Genomic DNA, 22045 nt, shown 5'->3' with positions numbered 1-22045 from the left:
GCTATGCATCTCAATAGTTTTCTATTTGCTACAATATGAAATATCGGTATTTCAGGTCCTCGGTTTGGCATGGTTTAAAGGTAGCTCTTCCTTTCATTTTCCATAACTCCAAGTGGCTTATTGGTTATGGAAAGTTGGTGAATTTATGGATGGACAAGTGGTTGAATGCCCCCTTAATTGTAAAATTATAGGCTCTGAATTTTCCCAAACATTTGATAAGTAAGGTGGAAAACTTTATTACTAATCAGCAATGGACCTTGCCCAGTCAATTTTCAGTTTCGTTTCCGGTTTTGGCGGCTAAAATTCTTCAGATTTCACCACCAATTGAACTTGAAAGTGATGTATTAATTTGGGAGCCTTCAAGCTCAGGTTCTTTTTATTTTTATGATGGATACCCATCTAGTCCGACAATCATTTTCAGAAGATGAGTATGTTTCTAAGGTTTGGCATTCTTTCATTCCACCATGTTTATCTTTACTAGCATGGCGCCTTTCCTATGATAAACTACCTACTGATGTGCAGCTTCAAAAACGGGGTATCCCAACAGTGTCTGTTTGCCAGCTTTGTACTTTTGGCTATATTGAGGATTCTACTCACTTATTTGCCACTTGCTCGTTTGCGCAACATGTTTGGCAATGGCTAGCATGCTGTTTTGGGACTTTCTTACCAACTAGTGGCACTATTGGTGGGTTATTTACCTCCATTATTGGCAGTCTTTCTCTCCCCAACTAAAGAATATTTGGCTTGCTAGTTGTCTCTATGCTCTTATGGCTATATGGAAAGCTCGCAATAAGCTTAGATTTGAGGACAAGCACCCTTGCCTCATGCGAATTTTCAGCTCTCCCAAGGCTTGGCTTCGCTTTGTTGCTCCTTACATGCCAAGTTATTCGAATGGTTTGGTTGACATTCAGTTGTTGGTTGGGTTGGGTATTCAGCCTATTCCTAAAAATCGAGTAGCGGCTCGGTTAGTTCTCTGGCACCCTCCAATTTTTCCTTGGATTAAGTTGAATACTGATGGTCTTGCAAAGGGTAATGCAGGACCTGCAGCTTGTGGTGGTGTGTTTCGGGACACCCATGGTCATTACATTGGCGGTTATTGTCAAGGATTGGGACACAAATCTGCCTTCTACTCAGAGCTTATGGGTGTGATCATTAGGATTGAATATGCCTTCCAGTATGGTTGGCGATGCCTCTGGCTTGAATGTGATTCAACTAGTGTAATTGCATGAATTAAATCCTCATTTTTGTTCCACCTTGGCCGCTTCGAATTGCATGTCTTAATTGCTTAGCACGTATTAGAGAAATGACCTTTCATTGTTCCCAAATTCTTCGGGAAGTAAATACGGTGGCTGATAGAATGGCAAACATGGGCTTACTTTCTCCATCCCTGGTATGGCATGTTTCTCCTCCACCTACTATATCTCCTTATCTTCGTATGGATGATCTGGGATTCCCTTACTTTCGCCGTGTTTAACTCTCTTTCTTGCATGGGTTGGTGTTGGGCTTGTTTTAACATTGGCTACTATATTTGCTACATTCCTTATGATGCAAGTGTTGGTCGCTATTACTTGGACATGATGTTATAGGGGTTATTTGGTTTCATTACGAAGCTGGGTGCTGATGGCTTCTCTTAGCAGATAGTGCAATTTTTGTTTTTTCTTCCATTGTTTTGCTTTGCAAGCTGTTTAATTATCTGGAAATTGGGAAAATTTGAGGTTCTGCTTCAATTTTTCACTTCCTTTTGTCTTTCTTTCTAGCTTTTTTTGGGTACGGTTTATGTTCCCCCCCCCCCCCCCCCCCCCCTCTCTAGGTTGTATTTTCTTTTTATGTTATTAATAAAATAAAAATATGGGGAAGGGCTGTGGGTTCCCAGAGTGTGGCAAGCCCTTCTCCTTCAGGATAGAGGGTGAGACTTGTTCCCTACATCGTTTGCCTCTGAGGAGCTAATATGGCCTAATCCCTTATTCATTAAAAAAAAAAAAATCATTAGCTGAATCTAAAATGATTTTGCTAGAAACTGAAGGAGGGTAGTAATTACCATAAAAAACTGCCATGTTGCGCCATTTCCATATGTACCAGCATGTATAAGCAAATACACTACACCACTTCAACCCATCATAGCAAGGTCTATTGCAGTGAGTGTTAGCGGCCAACCATTCATGCCATCCAAACTGCATAGTCCTTGCAATAGTAGCCAGGCAGAGAACACCATTCCAAACATTCTTAGCAGAGGGACAATCTCTAAGCATGTGGACAGGAGTTTCAGGATGTTCATGACAAATAGGACAAGAAGGATCGATAGCAATCCTTCTTTTGACTCTTTCAACATTAGTGAGAATTCTGCCATGACATAATAACCACATAAACGTCTTTAGTTTAGGAGGAATAGGGAGTTTCCAAATAAAGTACTAGGGAAACGCATCATAATTTTCTTCCTTAATCAAGGCTAAGTAAGCTGATTTCACATAAAAACACCCATTAGAAGTCTCACCCCATATAATTCTGTCAGGGCCACTTCCATCAAAACCAACAGGAATATGCATAATCATTTTAATAATGTCTTCACCAAAATAAGATCGAAGCAAATTTAGATTCCAACCATTATCTTCCCAAAAGTCACAAACTTTCAAATTAATATCAATATTGGGAGGAACAGAAACAACATTGATTAAAGGTCCAATGGGCAACCAAGCATCAATCCAGAAATTAATAGTAGTACCACTCCCAATCCTCCACAATAATCCTTTTTTCAAGAGTTGAAGACCCGACACAACACTTCTCCAAGTACTAGAGCTACCAGAAGGACTAGAGTATTGAGGGTGCAGAAGAGGAACATCTTTAATGTACTTCTTATGAAGAACCTTGCTCCATAGACCCTCATCACCCTGAGATAGTCGCTAACCTAATTTAGCAAGCATAGCTTGATTCATATGTTTTGTAGCTTTAATGCCCAAACCACAATATTGCTTAGGTCTGCACACTAGATCCCAATTAACTAAATGGATTTTCTTTTCCCCATTGCAACCATCCCAAAGAAAATTTATGTTTATTCGATCAAGCTTTTCACAGATAGACACAGGGAGCTTCACAGTTTGCATCGCATGCATAAACTGGCATGGAAGAAGTGACTGATTGGATAAGAGTAAGCCTTCCAGCTAAACTAAGCAGTTTGCTTTTCCATCCAGAGAGTCTACTTTGGACTTTGTCAACAATAGAAGCATAAGTCTGATTTGTAACTTTAGAATGAATAAGAGGGATCCCCAGGTATTTACCAAGATTAGAGGTGAGATTAGAACCACAAATTTTGCCAATATTTTTGGCTAGAGATTTAGAAACATTAGGAGAGCAAAACAACACAAATTTAGAATAACTAACCTCTTGCCTAGATAGAGCACAACACAAATTCAAGCATCTCTTAAGACTTGTAGCTTGAGCACAACTAGCCTTAGCAAAGAGAACAAGGTCATCTACAAAGAACAAATGTGAAATAAAAGGACCAGAACCAGAGGCTCTAATAGGCTTCCATTGCCCAACTTGCACAGCAGAAGTAATCGATCAGATGCGATAATTTTCCCATACAAAGAACAAATAGATAAGGAGACAAGGGATCTCCTTGCCTGATGCCTCCACTAGCCTTGAATTTATTTGAAAGCTCACCATTAATGCAAACCTGAAAGCTTGTGGAAGAGACGCAACTCATAACCATTTAACAATATTCTAAGGAAAGTAAGCTTTATATAAAATTGTCTCAATGAAGTTCCAGTTCAGCCTATCATAAGCTTTGGAAAGATCAATTTTCCAGGCCATGAACCCTTTCTTACCAACAGAGCGTTGAAACTTATGCAAAACCTCCTGAACAATAATAATATTGTCAGTAATATGCCTACCGGGCACAAAACTCACCTGATTAGGACTAATAAGATACTTAAGAAGAGGTCTGATTCGAGCAACCAACACTTTGGATATAACTTTATAGAGAGTGTTTATAACAAAGGCTAATGGGTCGATGAGTAAATAAGTAGGCAGGTATTTTTTTCCTTGGTAAATAAGTAGGCAGATTCTTGAGAAAAAAGAAAAGGAAAAGAAGCTTACTGCAAAATTAGATATATTTTTAGAAGCTAGCAATAATCAAATTAACCAATGAATGGTAAATTCTTAATTCTCAGCCATTAAAGATCCCTTGTATATGTATGTATAGATTATATATATATATATATATATATATATATATATATATATTATAGTGAAATCGAAGCACATTACTTTTATTGTTTGAACTAATGACTGCTCTTTAACAGTTCTTTCTGCCTCTTCTCAATATGCCATATATGTTGAAGAGGATATATCATATAACTTCCACTGAACACGGCATATAAATTTTAGGTGTTTTTGGTGGATCCCATATATACTACCAATAAGGAGAGTGTAATTGAGAATGCATGTTACCAGTACATAATCACTGAGGGAATAGATAAGTTTACATCTGCATAATAGTACATGCTTCAGACTGTTTGGCTCCAAAACCAGTTGGAGTGCAAACTGTCTCTTTTGAGCATGTGCGCGGGCGTGCCAGCACCGTGGGGTGCAATCGTCGGGGGAGTCCCTTGACCTGACTTCTTCTTCAAGCGTTGTGGACGAGGAGGGCACCAACCTCGCCACAAGGTTCTTCTCTAGCCTTCTGAGAAAGGACTTCTTGCCTTACGGATAAGGACTTTGGATGTGATCTCTTCGCGTCACCGAATCGATACTCAACGTTGTAGGCTGAGCAGAGCAATCACTGGGAAGTTTGGAGAAAGCACGGGTTTTGCTAAAGCGTGACTTTAGCTTCACTGGGTTGCGAGGGCGTTACCCTTGCTTCGCTGGTTGAGAGAGTCTCGGTGGCAATGGTACTGGCAATCGGCTGTTGGAGAGACTAGGACTGGAAGTACGATCGTCGGGTTGATCTGGTGATGCTGACAATCGGCTCTTGGAGAGACTAAGACTGGCGCGCGGTCACCGGGTTTCGACGAGGTTGAAGGTTTGCTCCGGGGATACTTTGTAATCCTTGGGATTGATTGATTTGAGAGAGGTGTTTTCTTTGTCCTTTAAACCTGGTATTTATACCTAGGGTTTTGATTGTTCCTTGCTATAGAAGGATTATTGATTGAAGTTTCCTATTCAATCTCTGCTACTTGACTCCAATAAGGTTTCGTTTTCCTTATGGATCACGGAATGGGCGAAGCTATAACCCAAACCCAAGTAGGCTTACTTTTGAGCAGCAGGTATCAGCCCGCTGTGCTAAATCCACTAAAGGATCTTGCCAAAATTACTTTTGGGCTAAAACATTACCCCCCCAGACCCCGAAATCAGGCCCGCAAAGATGTAACTGATTGAAGAGGACTAAAACGACACGCCGATTGATTGAAACGATATCATTAATGAGGGTTGCGTCCTTTCGCTTGCGAAAGCGCCTTTCTGTCGTATCGTTTCACTCACAAAATTTCTTATTTAAACCCGCAGCCACTTCAGACCTGTCACATCAGAAACTCTTTTAGTCTGGTAAACCCAGAAACCCTCTTACTGCCAACATCTTCCTCACAGAAACCCAGAAATGGCTCCCCAAAGAAGATAGTCATCGATCAAGAAGAAGAACTGAATGAACAGGTTGCCCACTCTTGGGGAACCAGCATCGGTGCCCGCATTCGTCTCCACACCACTATCCAGAGACCCCTACTCTTCCAGTTCCCAAACCACCATGTTGGACTGGTCCCAGCTCCGCGAGACTCTATTCCGGCCAACGCCATCGCCTTCTATGGCCTGCCCGTTCGTTGGCCCATCCTAGTCCTCCGAAGGACTCCTGGGGATTTCAACAGTTGGGGTGCCCAGAAAGTCTGCGATGGCCTGTCCCTTTACTGCTTTCTGGGGAATGTATTGTAGCGAGAATTCGAATAGGGCCAGTACCCACTTGCCAATGCGGCCTCTCAGAATAGGTCGCGACAACATGTACTTGACCAGGTCGGTTTGAGCGATGATGCAAGTAGTAAAGGATAACATGTAGTGTCGCAACTTGCACGCTGAGAAGTACAATGTAAGACACAACTTTTCCATAGGAGTATACCTCGTTTCGCAATCTGTAAGTGTCCTACTGAGGTAGAAAATGGGGTGCTCGACGCCTTCCTCATCATCCTGGGAGAGAAGGCTGCCAATGGAAGCCTCAGCTACTGAAATATATAGCTTCAATGGAAATCCAGCTCTTGGGGGAACAAGCATTGGCGAACTCGCTAGGTAGGCCTTGATTCTGTCGAAAGCCTCTTGATGTTTAGGCTCCCATACAAACTCGTTCTGACCCTGCAGCTTTAGCAATGGAGAGAAGGGCTGGATTTTACCTGCAGAGTTAGAGATGAAACGTCTCAGAAAGCTGATCTTACCCAGCAAACGCTGCAATTCCTTTTTCGTTCACTGAGGGGATACATTGATGACTGCGCTTGCCTTGTCTTCAGGGACCTCAATTCCTCTCTGATGGACAATGAATGCCAGAAAATCTCTTGCTTGAACTCCAAAAACGCATTTAGCGGGATTCATCTTGAGCTTGTGTTGCCGCATGTGCTCGAATACCTTTCTGAGATCTATGATGTGGTCTCCTTTCTTCTAAGACTTCACAACTACGTCATCAATGTAAACCTCTAAAATCTTCCCCAGGATGTCATGGAAGATCAGGTTCATGGATCTCTGATACGTTGCTCCAGCATTCTTCAGTCTAAAAGGCATAATCACATATTCAAAATCGCTCGCGAACCCAGGACACCGGAACGCAGTTTTATGTCTGTCTTCTTCTGCAACCGGAATCTAGTGATACCCTGCGGTGTTGTCCATGAAGGACAACAATTCATGTCCTGCTACAGCATCTATTAACATATCCGCGACCGGCATGGGGTAGACATCGTTAGGTGTAGCGATATTAAGGTCTCTGTAGTCTACGCAGACCCTCATCTTGCCATTCTTCTTGCGAACATGCACTATATTAGATAGCCGCTGATTGTATTTGGCTACCTTGATAATGCTTGATTTATGCATTTTTTTGACTTCCTCCTTGACGAGGACTTGGGTTTCTGAATTCATTCTTCGTGGCTCTTGTTTCATAGGCCTCTTGTCAGGAAGTGTTGGCAGTTGATGGCAAACCAAGTCCAATGACAAGCCGGGCATGTCTTCATACTTCTTCGTGAAACAGTCTTTGAATTCTAGTAATAAGTCAATGAGCCTCTGTTTCTCGCTAGGCTCTAAGTAAGCGTTGATAGCCCCTTCCATAGGCTCATCTGCTGTTCCAAGATTGACCTTCTCGGTAGGGTCTTTGTCTCTCTGACCTTAGGAGGTGTATCGTCCAGCGTTGCCGGAGCGAGCTGAATATCTACCTCATCTTCTTGTTCCTGATCAGAGAGTTCTTCATTGACGGCCTCTAAGGTCGCGACTCGATCATAGGCCTCTTTTTCCACTAAGTACGGTGATAGTCTTTTGTACAGCAAGTGGAGGGCCTCTATCCCTTCCTCTGGGAGGTCGTAATCCATTAATCGTTTAAGGGTTTGGACACAGGGTGGCCAGGCCTTTCCAAGCCTTCTTTTGCCAGCGTAAGCCCCCACTATGCCAATTCAGAGGTCGTCACCCCTGTGGGGCGGCCTTTGTCATCAATGCCACTGACCTGCAATGGAGTGATAGGCTCCAAATAGTACCTGGCATCTACATAATTCACGGAAACTGGGAATGGACGAGGATCCGCTTTAATCACCTCAGTTTTCTCTGTCTCCCTACTAATTATGTGGAATTCCTGATGGAGAGTTGACGGAACACAGTAACTTCGGTGGATCCAGTCTCTGCCCAGAATAGCACTGTAGGCCACATAACAATCTGTCACAAAGAAAGCATAAACTCCCTCTGCAGGGCCAACCTTGATGCGTAAGAAAAGTAATCTCAGGGTCTTTGTTACAGTCCCCGCGAAGTTCTTGAGCGTGAGGGACGTAGACTAGATTTTCTCTTTCTTGATTCCGAGCAAGTGCATGGTCCTGGTAGTGATGACATTAATGGTAGCTCCGGTATCAACCATGATCTTGCTAACTTTGGTGCCGCCAACTTCTGTTGTGATATATAGAGGTCTCATGTGTTAGACCATAGCAGGTGTTGGCCTGGTGAAGCTCATGAAGAATTCTTTGCTGTGAGCATCCTCTGTTTCAAGAAAGACAGCCTCTTCCACAGGTGTCATGACTGCCGATGTGATCTGCAAGGGCTGTGCACCACTTTCCTCAGCTTCTACGCAGTCCTGAGCGGCGACTGGTAGTGCATACCTCGCGGAGAGCACGTAAACCATGTTGCAAGACGTGTCAGTCATATCTGTCTCCTCCATGTCATCTTCCAAGTTAAGCTTGGGTTCGTTGACAGGGGTGTCAGTGTTTAATTACTTAGCCAACCGGTCTACCAACGACTCCTCTGTGAGGCCTTTTACCTCACACTACTTGTGTTCCTGTATCACGGGAGCCTGCTTAAGGAAGTATGACTTCGGTTCCCTTGCTATGCTTACCTCTAGGGGAGCGACTACTACACTCTGGACCTTTTTTGGTCTCCACTGTAAAGTATCGGTAGTCTTCTCCTTGCCCCCCAGTCTCTCAAAAACTGAATATTTAGCTTCTGGTTCTTCGCGAAACAACCTGCGCCTGACATGTGGTCGCCGAGTCGACGAACCCTCCTTTCGAGCTAGCGGAGGTGTTCTCTCCTCAGTGATCCTGCAAAAAACACTGGGCTTAGATGCCCCTGTTGCTAAGCTCGCTTGTTTTTGAAGGCTGCGGGGAGCCATTAATGGCTTAGCAGCTAGTGCCTCCATCTCCTTCTGATACTGCTCAGGTGATTTGACCAATTGCGAAGGCTTGATCAGGCCCTGGTCCAGAGCCTCTAGCGCGCGCTTGGCTTCCCCAAACCTGCGCTGCAGTTTCCTCTTCTTGGAAGGGCTTATTTCCACTGCCTTCCCCTTTTCCCTGGTGTACCACTTTCCTTCCTTGATGGTGGCGGCTGGCGCAGGCGGGATATAGGGTTTGGTCAGAATGCCTTTGTGCTTGTTCGTAGCCTTCTCCTCTTGTTTTTGATCAACCACGGCCGCTCTCAGCTTTTTGAACAAATTGGAGTCCTTTGGGGATGGTGGTGACTCCATTTTCTCTTTTCCTCTTGGGCTAGAAGGCTGATAGTTTCGCGATGACGAGGCCCACTTGATGGGCGGGAAAGAGCCAAAACGAAATGTCTGCTCGACCTCTTCATGTGACACTTGGATGCCACACTCTTCTTTGCATCGCGAGCATAGGACCACGGGTGAAGCTTGACCAACTGGTTTAGCTTTCTTCTTTGCAGGGGTCTCATCCTTGGCAGACTTTCCTTCTCGCTCCTTTTTACTCCAATCCAAGGTTGGTTTCCTTTGGTTCTGCTTGGCCCAGTTCACATCGACCATATTGATCCCAGTGTCAGGTAAAGGGTTCAGGTCTACAAGCGCTGCCGCCGTTACTGGAGTTTCCACCTGCAAACTGCCATTATTAAGCCATACCTGAATCTAGGGCTGGGCATTTAAGCCCGACAACCCGTAAACCCGGACCGAACCGTCAAAGCCCGACCCGAACGGGCCGGGCTCAATTTTTTTTTTAACCAAACAGTTCGGGCCCGGGCCTTGATCTTCAGACAAACGGTTCGGGCCGGGCCTTGTATTTCAAAGCTGTCAAAGCCCGTCAGGCCCGTCATATATTAAAGAGGACAGATGTTCACGTAGTATTGGTCCTCATATAAGCCTCAAAAATTTTATAATAGGATCATACACACAGGATTGCATTCTCACTCAAATACCTAATAACCTAAACCTAATCCTCATTCCTCACTCCTCAGCCTTCATTTCCTTCGTGTAGCCCGATCTGAACCAAATAGCAATGAGAGGCGGCTGCCTCCTTCTCCTCCGATGAAAAGCTCAGACCCCCGCGGTTGAGACGCCCGCCGCTGCTCTCTCTCTGTCTATCTTTCTCCCTACTTCACCTGCGGAGCTGTAGGCCCGAGAGCTGGCCGCCTCCTTCACCGGAGAGTTCACATTACACCAGAGGCCGCCTCTTTCTCTCAGTTTCTCCCTCTCCTCCACCATAGCTGTGAGGCCGAGACACCAAAATAGGAGCTCGTTGTTCTTCAGGTCTGCCATCTCTTTTTAGCTTCATGGGTTCCTCAGTTTATTGATAAATTTGATCTCTTTATGTGCTTATATGCTTGTGAGTTGTGGTTCCTGAAAATGGGTTTTAATGTAGATTGTACTATGTGATTGCAGGCTTGTACCACTGCTGAACACAACGATCTGTGAGTTTCTTTTTCTGGGTTTTTGCAACTATTTGTTCAGTTGTTGTGATATTCTGATACAGTGATTGTTTTTGCGTCTGATTGAGTTATTGTGTTTGTGTTTGTCTGTTTATGTTTGCTGATAAAATGAGGCTGAAATGTGATGGAATTGTTGCATCCTAAATTTAAATTTTTGATTTTTAGTGACTGCAAATATGCTTGTGAGTTGTGGTTCCTGGTATTTGATTTATTGCCTACTGCATTAATTTTTACTTGCTTGCTTCATATTGCTATTTTATTTGCTACCTGCAGTTTCTGAAATGAATGAGTAAAGTTGATTATGTTGAGTTGCAGTTTTTAGTATTTGTTTATATTAAGAGATTTGCAGTTTCTGGTATTTTTGTATATTGACTTGTTGATAATCTTGAATATTAGTATTGAAGTAGCTTCTGTGTGTACTCCTAGTTGAGTAAAGTTTTGGCTCTTGAATGGTTCTTTGTTATTGAAGTAGGTTCTCTGTGTAGTGCTATTAATGGTAAAGTTGCATCTTGAATGGTTCTTTGTTATCTAAATCTATTTATGATGGCCATTGTAGGGAAAACTATGGAAGCCAATTGATGGATGGCCGCATTGCTGCTGGATAGGAGACTGGAAAAATGGCTTGCTAAATTGCTACATCTGAATTAGGACTTTATATTTCATTGGATATTTGTATTTGAATCTGGACACTTTGAATTTGAATTGTACCTTCAATTGTTCTTGATGAGTATTTGAATTTGGACACTTTGAATTCGAATTTGCAGCTTGAACTTTGTATCTTGATATTGTGTTTTGATTCAAATCTTCAACAGCTTGAAATTTGCAGCTATATATGAATGAAATCTGGATATATATATATAGGCAAAAGCAAATGGTCAAATACAGGTTTTTGGGCCCGAAAGCCCGCAAGCCCGGCCAGAAATGAAACGGGCCGGTTTCGGGCCGGTCCCTGTTTTTGTCAACACGGGCCAGGTCAGGGCCTAATGAAAAAAGGGCCGGGTCCGGGCCCAGTGAAATTATAGTTGGGCCCGGCCCGTGCCCAGCCCTACCTGAATCTGGCCTTTGAGCTTCACACAGTCCGCGGTATTGTGATTCCACAAGTTGTGGAATTTGCAGTACTTCTTCCCTTTCAGCTGGTCTGGTCGAGGAAAAGGTCCAAAGTCGGTCTTCACCATCTTCGGGGCGATCATCTCATCCAGAATCTCATGTGCCTTATTGGCATCATATGTATATGTCGCGAATTCAGGTTTGGTGAAGGCCATCGATTTGAGCTTGATAGGTTCCTTGGAAATTTTCAGTTGCTTCAGGGCTGGATTCTTCCTCCCGGTTAGTTCATAAGCAGCGATATCATTCTCCTCTTCCTCATCGTCATCCTGAACCACTTCTTCACTGTGATGATGGTAGTAAGGGTCATAAGTAGCCGGCTGGTAGCTCAGGGCCGCTAGGGTGCGATGTTTTCCTGGTACATATGTCCTTTTGGACGCATTCTTCCTTGCGTCAATTTCTCTGAGGAGATGTTCAAAGATGCCCACTTCTGTGATGAGTTCTCCCATTGACTGGATCATGCTGCCATGTTGCTTCTTTCGCTGACGAGGTTCCAAACCCTTGACCGCTAGCTTGACTAACTCTTTCTCAGGCAGGATGACGTTCAACTTGGCTTTCTGAATTTGGAAACACTGAAGATAGGCCACAACGGACTCTGTAGGCTGCTAGGCCATCTGAGTGAGAGAAGCCAAGTCAACCTCAGGCTCAATGGCTTCGAAGGTTTCTCGGAAAAGCTTTTCCATTGCGGGCCAATTCACCACTGTTCCTGGTCGAAGTTTGGAAAACCATCTAAAGACAGCTCCCGAAAGAGAAGTACCAAAGATCCTGCATTTGAGGATATTATCATTCTGGTACTGGCCGCATTGCACCCTAAACCTGGCCAAATGAGTTGCCGCATTCTCGGCGTCTTCCCCTGAAAAAGTAGAAAATATGATATTTTTATAACCCCTGGGAAAGGGCGCGAGCATTATATGCGGCAGGAAAGGTCCCTCATAGACCCCATCCATTTGGGCCCTAGGATTAGCTAGCCTGATCATCTCCTCTACCTCCTCACGTCTTACATATTCTGGGCCCGGAGGAGGAGGGGGGGTGTCGTCACAGTATGGCGAGCAGCCTGCAAGGGTATTGCTTGGTTTACAGTCGCTGTCCCTTCTCCTACATGTACAACGCGGGTTGTAGCTGGTTGCTGAAGAGTCACTGCTGGCATAGGTGTCTCTTTTGCCAAGGCTGTTATCTTAATCAGGTTACCAGCCTGGTCAATCCCATAATAGCTTCCTGGCAGTTCTTGGTATATGTTTTCTGCCCCATCGCTGTCGTATTGAACGAATGTGGTAGAGTCGGACGAAGTTCCACCAACTTTTGATGCCTGATGCTTCTGTTTGGTGGTCTGTCCGCATGACGAGGTGGCATTTTCTTTGCTACCGCCGATAACCAGAGCTTGCTCTTTATTTTTCAGTGGTGTAGCAGCAACGGTTGCGGAAGGTGTAGCGGTATTGTTGCTAACCTTCTCTCGCTGATTCGGCGGCACGTACTTGCCCGAACCAGACGGCTAGCCAAGGGAGCCAAGGATAGCATTAGGATCCCCTAAAGCTTTGTTCAACACTTCTCTTGCCTGGTTCAATTCAGCTCTTTGCATGGCCACCTCGGTTGCGAGGTTAGCGCCATCCTTGAGAAGACCTGCCATATCTGACGCAGTCTACTTGGTTTGGTTCGTGATAGCCTCCATGATTTCTTTCTGGCACTGATTCTGCTCACTAGCGATACCTGTGGCATTAGCCCTTACTGCATTCTCTGATTGTGCGATTTGTTGCTTAGTATCCTCTGCATGTCAGGTAATGTGCTGGTCTAGTTCGTGTATGAGCTGGTCTGTTTTTCCGGTTTCCTTTTCAAAATCAACGGCTATCTTTTTGCGATGATTTTCAATATTCTCCATGATGATCGCGAACCTTACCTCGGAGGTCGCTCCCTCTGGAATAGGCTTCGCAACGAAAGCCACTCTTTTTCCACTTTCCACTGTATTGGAGACAGCGGTAGTGATAACAGGCTCACTGGCCTGATTAGTAGTGACACTCTGACCCTCAGTAGTGGTCGGGTGATTCTCTTCCCGTTCAGTTGACATATCGGGTGATTAGGAATGACGAGAAAATCTTTGAGTCACTGGTTCTTCAGAAAGACCATGACAGTCCGCGCGAGAATGCGGTCTGTAACTGGAGGTCTTATGCTTTGACCAGTTAGCGTAAACCTTTTGGTAAGGGTTTTTGCTTGACTTCCCAATGGCTACGTTCACGAAGAGACACTATTGGGGTCCTACTGGGTGTGCCAAAATGTTTGGCTCCAAAACCAGTTGGCGTGCAAACTGTCTCTTTTGAGCGTGTGCGCGGGCGTGCCAGCACCGTGGGGTGTAGTCGCCGGGGGAGTCCCTTGACCTGACTTCTTCTTCAAGCGTTGTGGACGAGGAGGGCACCAACCTCGCCACAAGGTTCTTCTCTAGCCTTCCGAGAAAGGACTTCTTGCCTTACGGATAAGGACTTTGGATGTGATCTCTTCGCGTCACCGAATCGATACTCAACGTTGTAGGCTGAGCAGAGCAATCACTAGGAAGTTTGGAGAAAGCACGGGTTTTGCTAAAGTGTGACTTTAGCTTCGCTGGGTTGCGAGGGCGTTACCCTTGCTTCGCTGGTTGAGAGAGTCTCGGTGGCAATGGTACTGGTAGTCGGCTCCTGGAGAGACTAGGACTGGAAGTACGATCGCTGGGTTGATCTGATGATGCTGACAATCGGCTCTTGGAGAGACTAGGACTGGCGTGCGGTCACCAGGTTTCAACGAGGTTGAAGGTTTGCTCCGGGGATGCTTTGTAATCGCTGGGATTGATTGATTTGAGAGAGGTGTTTTCTTTGTCCTTTAAACCTGGTATTTATACCTAGGGTTTCGATTGTTCCTTGCTATAGAAGGATTATTGATTGAAGTTTCCTATTCAATCTCTGCTACTTGACTCCAATAAGGTTTCGTTTTCCTTATGGATCAAGGAATGGGCAAAGCTGTAACCCAAACTCAAGTAGGCTTATTTTTGGGCCGCAGGTATCGGCCCGCTATGCTAAATCCACTAAAGGATCTTGCCAAAATTACTTTTGGGCTCAAACACAGACCACTTCAAAGCATAACGATAACATCACACATAAACAATATGAAAAATTCATTTCAAACCACTTTTACTCTCTCTTAAAAAAGACAACAAAAATACTGCTACCACAACAAGAAGAAACCAGTAGTATATCCCCTCCGATTGTATATAAGTTATTGATTAATTCCATACCTCCGGGTTGTAGCCAGAGTCATTTCAAAGCCATCAATACCCCTACCTTAATTCTTTCTCCAGACCCCAGGTTCCATAACTGAACATGGGAAATCCTTCAGCTTGTAACAATGACTGACCTCCATGTAGTGGAGTACAGGCATATCCTTCTCCAAGTCCTTCCAGTCTACCTCTAGCCTCATCAAGTACTTGAGACACAGGCCTTCAAGGTTCCAGGTGGTTTGACCACTGCTTAGCTTGACTAGGTCTCCATTCTCGATGCAAAGATATTGCAATCTTGAAATCTGTCCGGGATTAACCCAGCTAGGCAGAGTTTCCTTCTTGTAATTCCTAAGATACAACTCTTGGTGGCTTGGAGGAGGGGTCACCCTTTCTATCATTTCCAAAACATTGTTATTTCTACAATCTTCTGCATCGATGCCCAGAACATTGAGCCTTCTAAGCTGAGAGAGGACATCAAGTTCATTGTCTGCAATAACTGTGGTACTGCTTACATGTATTCGCAGTACTCTCAGGTTGATCAGTTCCCTAATCTCAAGAAGCCGGAAACATGGCATTCTAGGCCGACTCACAATCTTGAATCCAGAGAACTCTTGAAGATAAGAAAGCCTTCCCAATCCCTGAGGTAAGTATTGGATTGGACACCCGCCTAGGTCCAAAAGAATTAGCTTCTTCAAATTAGTGATGGAAGGGTGTATTTTTTCTAGATTGCTGCAACCTGTTAGAAGTAAAAGTTAGAGGTTGAGGAGTTTATGAATTGAAGATGGCACTTCTTTCAGAGCCTGAATACCACTTAAGTTCAAAGATGCTAAGCGCTTAAGGGAGCTGATCCAGCTGAAGAGATCCTTCACATAATGCTCATCCACATTGCAGTTTGATAAATCCAACATTCTGAGGGATCGCAGAGAATTCCTTTCAAAGTCAAATCTGCGGCTTGACATCATCAACAATGCCCTGAGCTTTGAACTACGTTTCAAGGACTTCTCCTCCATTTCATCAATAAAGCATAGCCACCTAGTATTTGCTGTCAATTTCTGTCTGCCTTGTTTGTCAAAGCAGCATAATTCCTCCTCCTCTGTAATCATTATTATCAGTTCCCGGACCATATCATGAATCTTGCACTTGTAGACTCTCCCATCAAAACCTCTCTGCTTCACAATTTCAACCAAGCATCTGCTTATCAGTTCCGCAAGATACTCATATCCCACTTCTACTGCTGTTCTTGAGCCCTTGCTTTGCACGAGGCCTTCTCCAATCCACCAATGGATTAACTGATCAGCACGTATCTCATAGTCTTCAGGATAGATGGAGAAACACAGCAGGCATTGCTTCAGACCAGGCGGGAGTTCATCATAGCTCAATCGCAAAGAGGCCATAACTGAGCTAGTTTTTCCCTCTGTTGTCAAAGCATGAAAGCTCTCCAGAACTCGTCTCCACTGAGAAGGGGAGTCGACCTTTGATGCCAACAAGGATCCTATAGTCTTGATTGCGAGTGGGAGTCCACCACACTTCTTCAAGAGTTCTTTTCCTAATTTCTCAAGCCTGTCCTCCGGGCACAATCCCTTGCTTGTAGGAAATGCAAACTTGGAGAACAAGCGCCAGCTTTCCTCATCATTAAGAGTCTTGGGACGGTGGATTCGTGAGCTTTCAACTCCCATACCAATTACAGCTTCTTCATTTCTAGTTGTAAGGATGATGCAGCTGCTTTGTTTGGGTATAACAGAGCAGAGGTTGGTCCACCAATCAACATCTGTTTGATTCCACACATCATCCATGACAATCAGACAGCTCTTATCCTTAAGTACTTGCTGAATTCTGCTCAAAATCTGAGTAACACCAGCTCCGGAGGCATTTTCTCCTAGACCTTCTAGGATGCTCCTCATAATCTGATTGCGAAACACACACCCATATCAGCTTGTGAAAGTGGCCTACTACTTCTAGATCATGAAATATCTCTTGAGCAATGGTGGTTTTCCCCAAGCCTCCCATTCCCACAATGCCTACGTGGGAAAGTACCTTGCTAGTGTCGAAAAGCCAACCCTTAATCTTCTCCACATCGCTATCCAACCCAATTATCTCAGTTGGATTCCAGTCCTGTGAAACCATCACCCTAACTTGGTATGCATCTTCTCTATGGATGTTATCAGGAGCCCTCAAAAACTTGCCCAAGGTCTGCTCTATCTCCTTCATACGCAAATTGATGTCTTTCAATTTCTTTCCCGTACGATGCAGGAAGAATGGATCGTGAAACAAGGAGCCGGAACAAGATCCATCCTTTCTGTATTCGTCTCTAACCAAGCAATCAGTGAGTACATCGTCGGCTTTGTAGATGACTTCTCTCAGCTCAAATAATGCTGCCTTGACAATGTTGTTCTTGTGGTTGAGACTCTCCGTGTCTGCAAGTAAGGCCTTGGTGAGATCAAGCCCTGTCTTCAACTGCTCAAACTGGCCGCTGAAGTCAAGTGCAAATTCAGCCTGGTTCATTAGAGCTGTGAACACATGCTCCGTTAGAGTCTTGACCATAGCCTCCACTACTAACGACATCGCGATTATGTGCGCCTAGTCTTTGTATGTATTTCTTCTCTGAAATTGCAGTAAGTTTTTTCAAATTATCAGCCAAAATCAAAATCAGTCCAATGAAAGGGCAACCGGATGATGCTGACAACTTCCCTCAAAAATAATAATTTTCCAAACACACAGTAATTCAGAGACAATCGGAACCAATAATGAAATGGACAGATGTTGTCTAAGTTTCCATGCATATATGTATATGCATCAAGCTAGCCATCTAGAGCACTACCTCAACTAATTCTAATGCTTTATATATAAAAAAAATAGAGTTAATTACCGTTTACTCCCTATACTTTTAAGGTTTCATCGTTTCAGTCCCTGACCTTTGAATTTAACCTAAAAAGTCCCTGAACTCTCAATTTCCTCCCATTTCGTCCCTGCCGTCAAGCTCCGTCCAAATTGACCGTTAAATTGTTGACGTGGCATCTAGTTTATGCTGAAATGTCTATTTTACCCTCAATTAATTTTTTTCTTTTAATTTTTTTATATCTTTCTCTCTTTTCTTTTTGTTCTTTTTCCTTTTGACCTCTTCTTCTTCCATGGATCCGCATGACCCAATGCCCTTGAAAACCCTCTTCGTCTCCTCTATCGATTCTTCCGAGTTCACTCACCTAACCACCTCCTTGATTTGGTCCGCCATCATTGCCCTCGACGCCGAGTGGAATCTCCTCCGCTCCCACCACCCCACTTACCCAAACGTCCCTCTCCTCCAACTTGCCTGCCAACTAAGCCCTGAACTCACCGGCGACTGGGTCGTCGTCGTCTTCCTGCTCGATTGGACCCTCCTCCAGATCAACTCGCACCTCAAATTCCTTTGACGAGTCCTTCTCCGACGATCACGACCAGATCTTTGAAGCCCTAAAAGCCCAAGACTTTGAGAAGATCTTCGACGGCTCGGCCAGGTTCTCCATCAATTTCGAAGCTTTGAACTTGGATTCCGTGTACGGTGGTGGTGGGCCCACTGATTCCTCCTCCAAGGTGGCCGATTCTGGCCTGGCGGAGCGGGGCTGAAGAGCTCCACTGCAAACGATATTTTCTTCTCGACAGTGGCGTCGCCGCCGCGGCGGGTAAGTGGGTTTGATGACAAGGCTGAGACGGCGTCGTCGAAAAGCTCTCGCAAGGGTGTGCCGGCGGCTTTCGATGATTTGTTAACTGGGTTTGGAGCTAGTAGTAGCCCCAATATGAAAGGTATTATTGCTTTCTCTCATTGCTATATCTGTTGGTTGAATTGGATTCCTTTACATGATGAATTTTCGGTTTTGGGCAGTAATAGTGTGGAGGTTGAATTGATGGTCAGTCATGTTCACTTCCATCTTCTTCTTCTTCTTCTTCTCCATCACTTTCATCTTCACTTCCCCAACCGGAGACTCCTCTAATCTCGACAACTTGGCAAGTCTTTCTTCTTCTTTTTCGAGTTGCATTTCTTGATCTAAATAATTGCTGATTCCCAAAGTTTGATTCTTTTGTGGTTGATTTGGGGATTTAAGGTTTCAATTCTGGTTCTTTTGGATTGGGATCTTCGAGTGCTTCTGCAAAAATACCAATTACAGTCCGATCTGAGTTTTATGATAATCTAACCTTGACGCTAATTTGGGTTTAGGATGGTAAATGGTATTGATGTTCAAATTTGTGATTGAATTCAGCTTTTGAATTTGTGATTAAATGGTAGCCTCTTGCAATTGCTCTGTATCTAGCTTCTGTTGTTGCCGAGAAGCCATGTTGCTTGTTTGTTTCGTCAATTTTGAGTTTTAGTTTGTTTGGGTTGATTGAAATCTTTAGCCTGATATTGAATTCAAATGGGTTGAATTCAAATCTTTAACCTGACGTTGGTGTTGTCGAAGGTCTGGAAATGGAGAGAGAGCTAGGTTTGTTTTTGGAAGAAGAAGATGAAGATAAATAGAGGAGAGAGATGGAAGAAAAATAGAACAAGAAAAAAAAAGAGAAAAGAAAATAAATAAATATTAAAAAAATAGTAGGTGAGGGTATAATAGACATTTTTGCATAAAAAGAATGCCACATCAGCAATGTAACTGATAATTTGGACGGAGGTTGACGGCAGGGACTAATTGGGAGGAAATTGAGAGTTCAAGGAGTTTTTAGGTGAAATTCGAATGTCAGGGACTGAAACGACGAAACCCTATAAGTATAGGGAGTAAGCAGTATTTAATCCAAAAAAATATTATGCAGTTTACTCTGAAATAATTTCCGGCATGTATGCATATAAAAAATAGGAGAAGCATTCATTGTTTAGTGAAACAAGGGCGTAGAGCTTACTAACTCTTTAACTGAGGCTTATTCTCTCCCTGGAAGTTGTTCACAGGATCCGACCTCAACCCTGATATTCATATAAAACTGCAATCAGCCAAACAGAGAACCAGTAAATTGTCGAAGTTACTACGCTTAGCAGGTTCTTGAATTTCACAGGCGCGCGCACACAAAAATGGTCCGCCTGAGTATCATGCAAGTTTATCCTAATCTTCTTTAATTCAATTTTCATTTTGATCGGATGAATTCCTTATTGATGTTTGGAGTTGAAATTGACTCACCGCTATATGTGTTATTTTTTCACACAAGCTGCAATCTCTTCCGATTTGAAATACCCTTTCAACTGTACTTTGCTGATATCCACTCACCTGCACTCAAAACTCAAAATACCAAGAGAATCTATATGGAGAATTTGCAGCAATAGAGCACAGAAAATTGAGAGAGGTTTTCTTTATTAATTTGTTGGGCTTTCAGATACGTCCTCGTCCATATCGGATCATGTTGTATGATATGGAATCTTATCTTTTCTATTTGATTGAATTGAACAATTCTTTAATTCTATAATTGAGACAGCATCAGCTTCTTCCTTTTTGCTTTTGCATTTAACGTGAGACAGCATCAGCTTCTTTCCTTTTTGCATGCTTTTGCATTTAACGTTACAGGAATGATTCTTATGCTTTTATCATCTGAGAACTATACTCTTTTTCCACGAGATATATGCCTTGCCCCTCAGTCCAAAAGAAAAATGCACTTAAGTGGGACTTGCAAGGAATACAGTTAGTATAACGTCCCGAACCTAAATTTACCAGTTTACGAGTCTTTCGATGGGTAAACGACAATTACATTTAATTTTTGGGTCCATTTTGACATTTTAGAGAGCCCTAAAAGTTGACTTTTTGTTCGGATCAAAATTTGAGAAAATGTTTTTCATGAAAGTTGTAGAGAACGTTAAACCGAGCGCGTGCATATGTGATACGTAAAAATCGGAGTTCGTATGCGAAAGTATGGCTTAAAATGTGAAATTATTGTTCATGGTACTTTCTATATATATATATATATATATATATATATATATATATATATATATATATACAGATCCTATCCAGAGCGAGGCATCGCTTTGAAATTTCAGAGCGATGTTAGAGTTTAGGGTCACTTTTTGGTCGCATATCCACATCTCAACAGTTTAGTTTCTAGGTACTAATGTATAAATCATCTCTACAAAATTTCAGCCAAATTGATGGTCGTTAAGACATTGATAACTGCCTTAAAGCTAGTACGGTTCAGGTTGGACAGATTCAGTCTGTCCATTGGTTTAAGTGAGTTAGATACCTTAAAGACCATCAATTTGGCTGAAATTTTGCAGAGATGATCTATTCATTAGTACCTAAAAACTGAACGGTTGAGATGTGGATATGCGACCGAAAAGTGACCCTAAACCCTAACCTCGCTCTGGATAGGATCTGTATATATATATATATATATATATATATATATATATATATATATATATATATATATATATATATATCAGAAGTTACTGTGGTAGGTTTCAGAAACCTACCCCCCCCCCCCCCGACTCTCTCTCCTCTCCCTCTTCCCCTGCGTCGCCCTCCGTTCTTCTTTTTCCGATTTCTTTGCCGTCCGGCGTCCGATCGACGTGATTCCAATTGGTCGTGGACCGTCTCTTCCTCCTCTACACGGTAGTACCAGTGAGTATCGGCAATTTGGCCGGAAAACCTCGAATCCCTGAAATCATTGTTACTGTAGCAGTTTGCTTCTCTGGCAAAATTCTCCGTTTTCCAGCCATTTCCGGAGGTGAAATTGGTCCTATTAGGAGAACCTCGAGCCACTGATCGTTTTCTATGAAGGCTTCTAGCTGAAATTTCCACGTTTGGTAGGAGAATTTAAAGGATTTCCAAATTGGTGGGTTTGGAAATTTCTGGATTTGTGTTCATCGGCAAAATTGGAGCAGTTCAAGGTATTTTCTCACTTGGTCACAGTTATGAAAATTGCTTAGAATGTTGAGATGATTCTGTGGTTGAAATTTGGTGGTCGGAGGAGGAGTTGGCTGCGCGCATGAACAGTATCATACGTGAACAGTGCGGTGTGTGAACAGTAGTGGCCTTTAAACAGTAATTTAAATTCTATGTTTTTTTTTGCTAGTTAAATCCTATAATTTTTGTAGAGGTTGAATATGTGAATTTGGTTGGAATTGGAGAAGTTTTTAATTGATTATGAATTTCTGGGAATTTAGGATTACGATTATCGATTTACGAGAATCCAACCGTCGGATATCTCTTGGTTCTGACTTGGAACCTTTAAGATAACGAATTGGTATTAGATGTAAAATTTGGGTTGAATCAGAGAAGAAGTGGAGAGATGATTTATGAGGATTTGATTTTGAGAATCGTATTTGATTGTTGAATAATTATTCACAGAAAATAATTGTGTACAGGGCGACGTACCGAGCTATTGCTCGATGAAGGAACTCGT

General features: G+C 43.3%; 1 pseudogene; it reads right to left on the bottom strand.

The window, feature by feature from the left end:
- Positions 1-15447: 15447 nt before the first annotated feature.
- On the bottom strand, positions 15448-19750 carry LOC112198700 (annotated as a pseudogene).
- Between the last annotated feature and the right edge of the window lie 2295 nt (positions 19751-22045).

Source organism: Rosa chinensis, chromosome 4, assembly GCF_002994745.2.
Source record: "Rosa chinensis cultivar Old Blush chromosome 4, RchiOBHm-V2, whole genome shotgun sequence".
Taxonomy (NCBI): domain Eukaryota; kingdom Viridiplantae; phylum Streptophyta; class Magnoliopsida; order Rosales; family Rosaceae; genus Rosa; species Rosa chinensis.
This window is presented reverse-complemented; position numbering and strand designations above follow the sequence as displayed.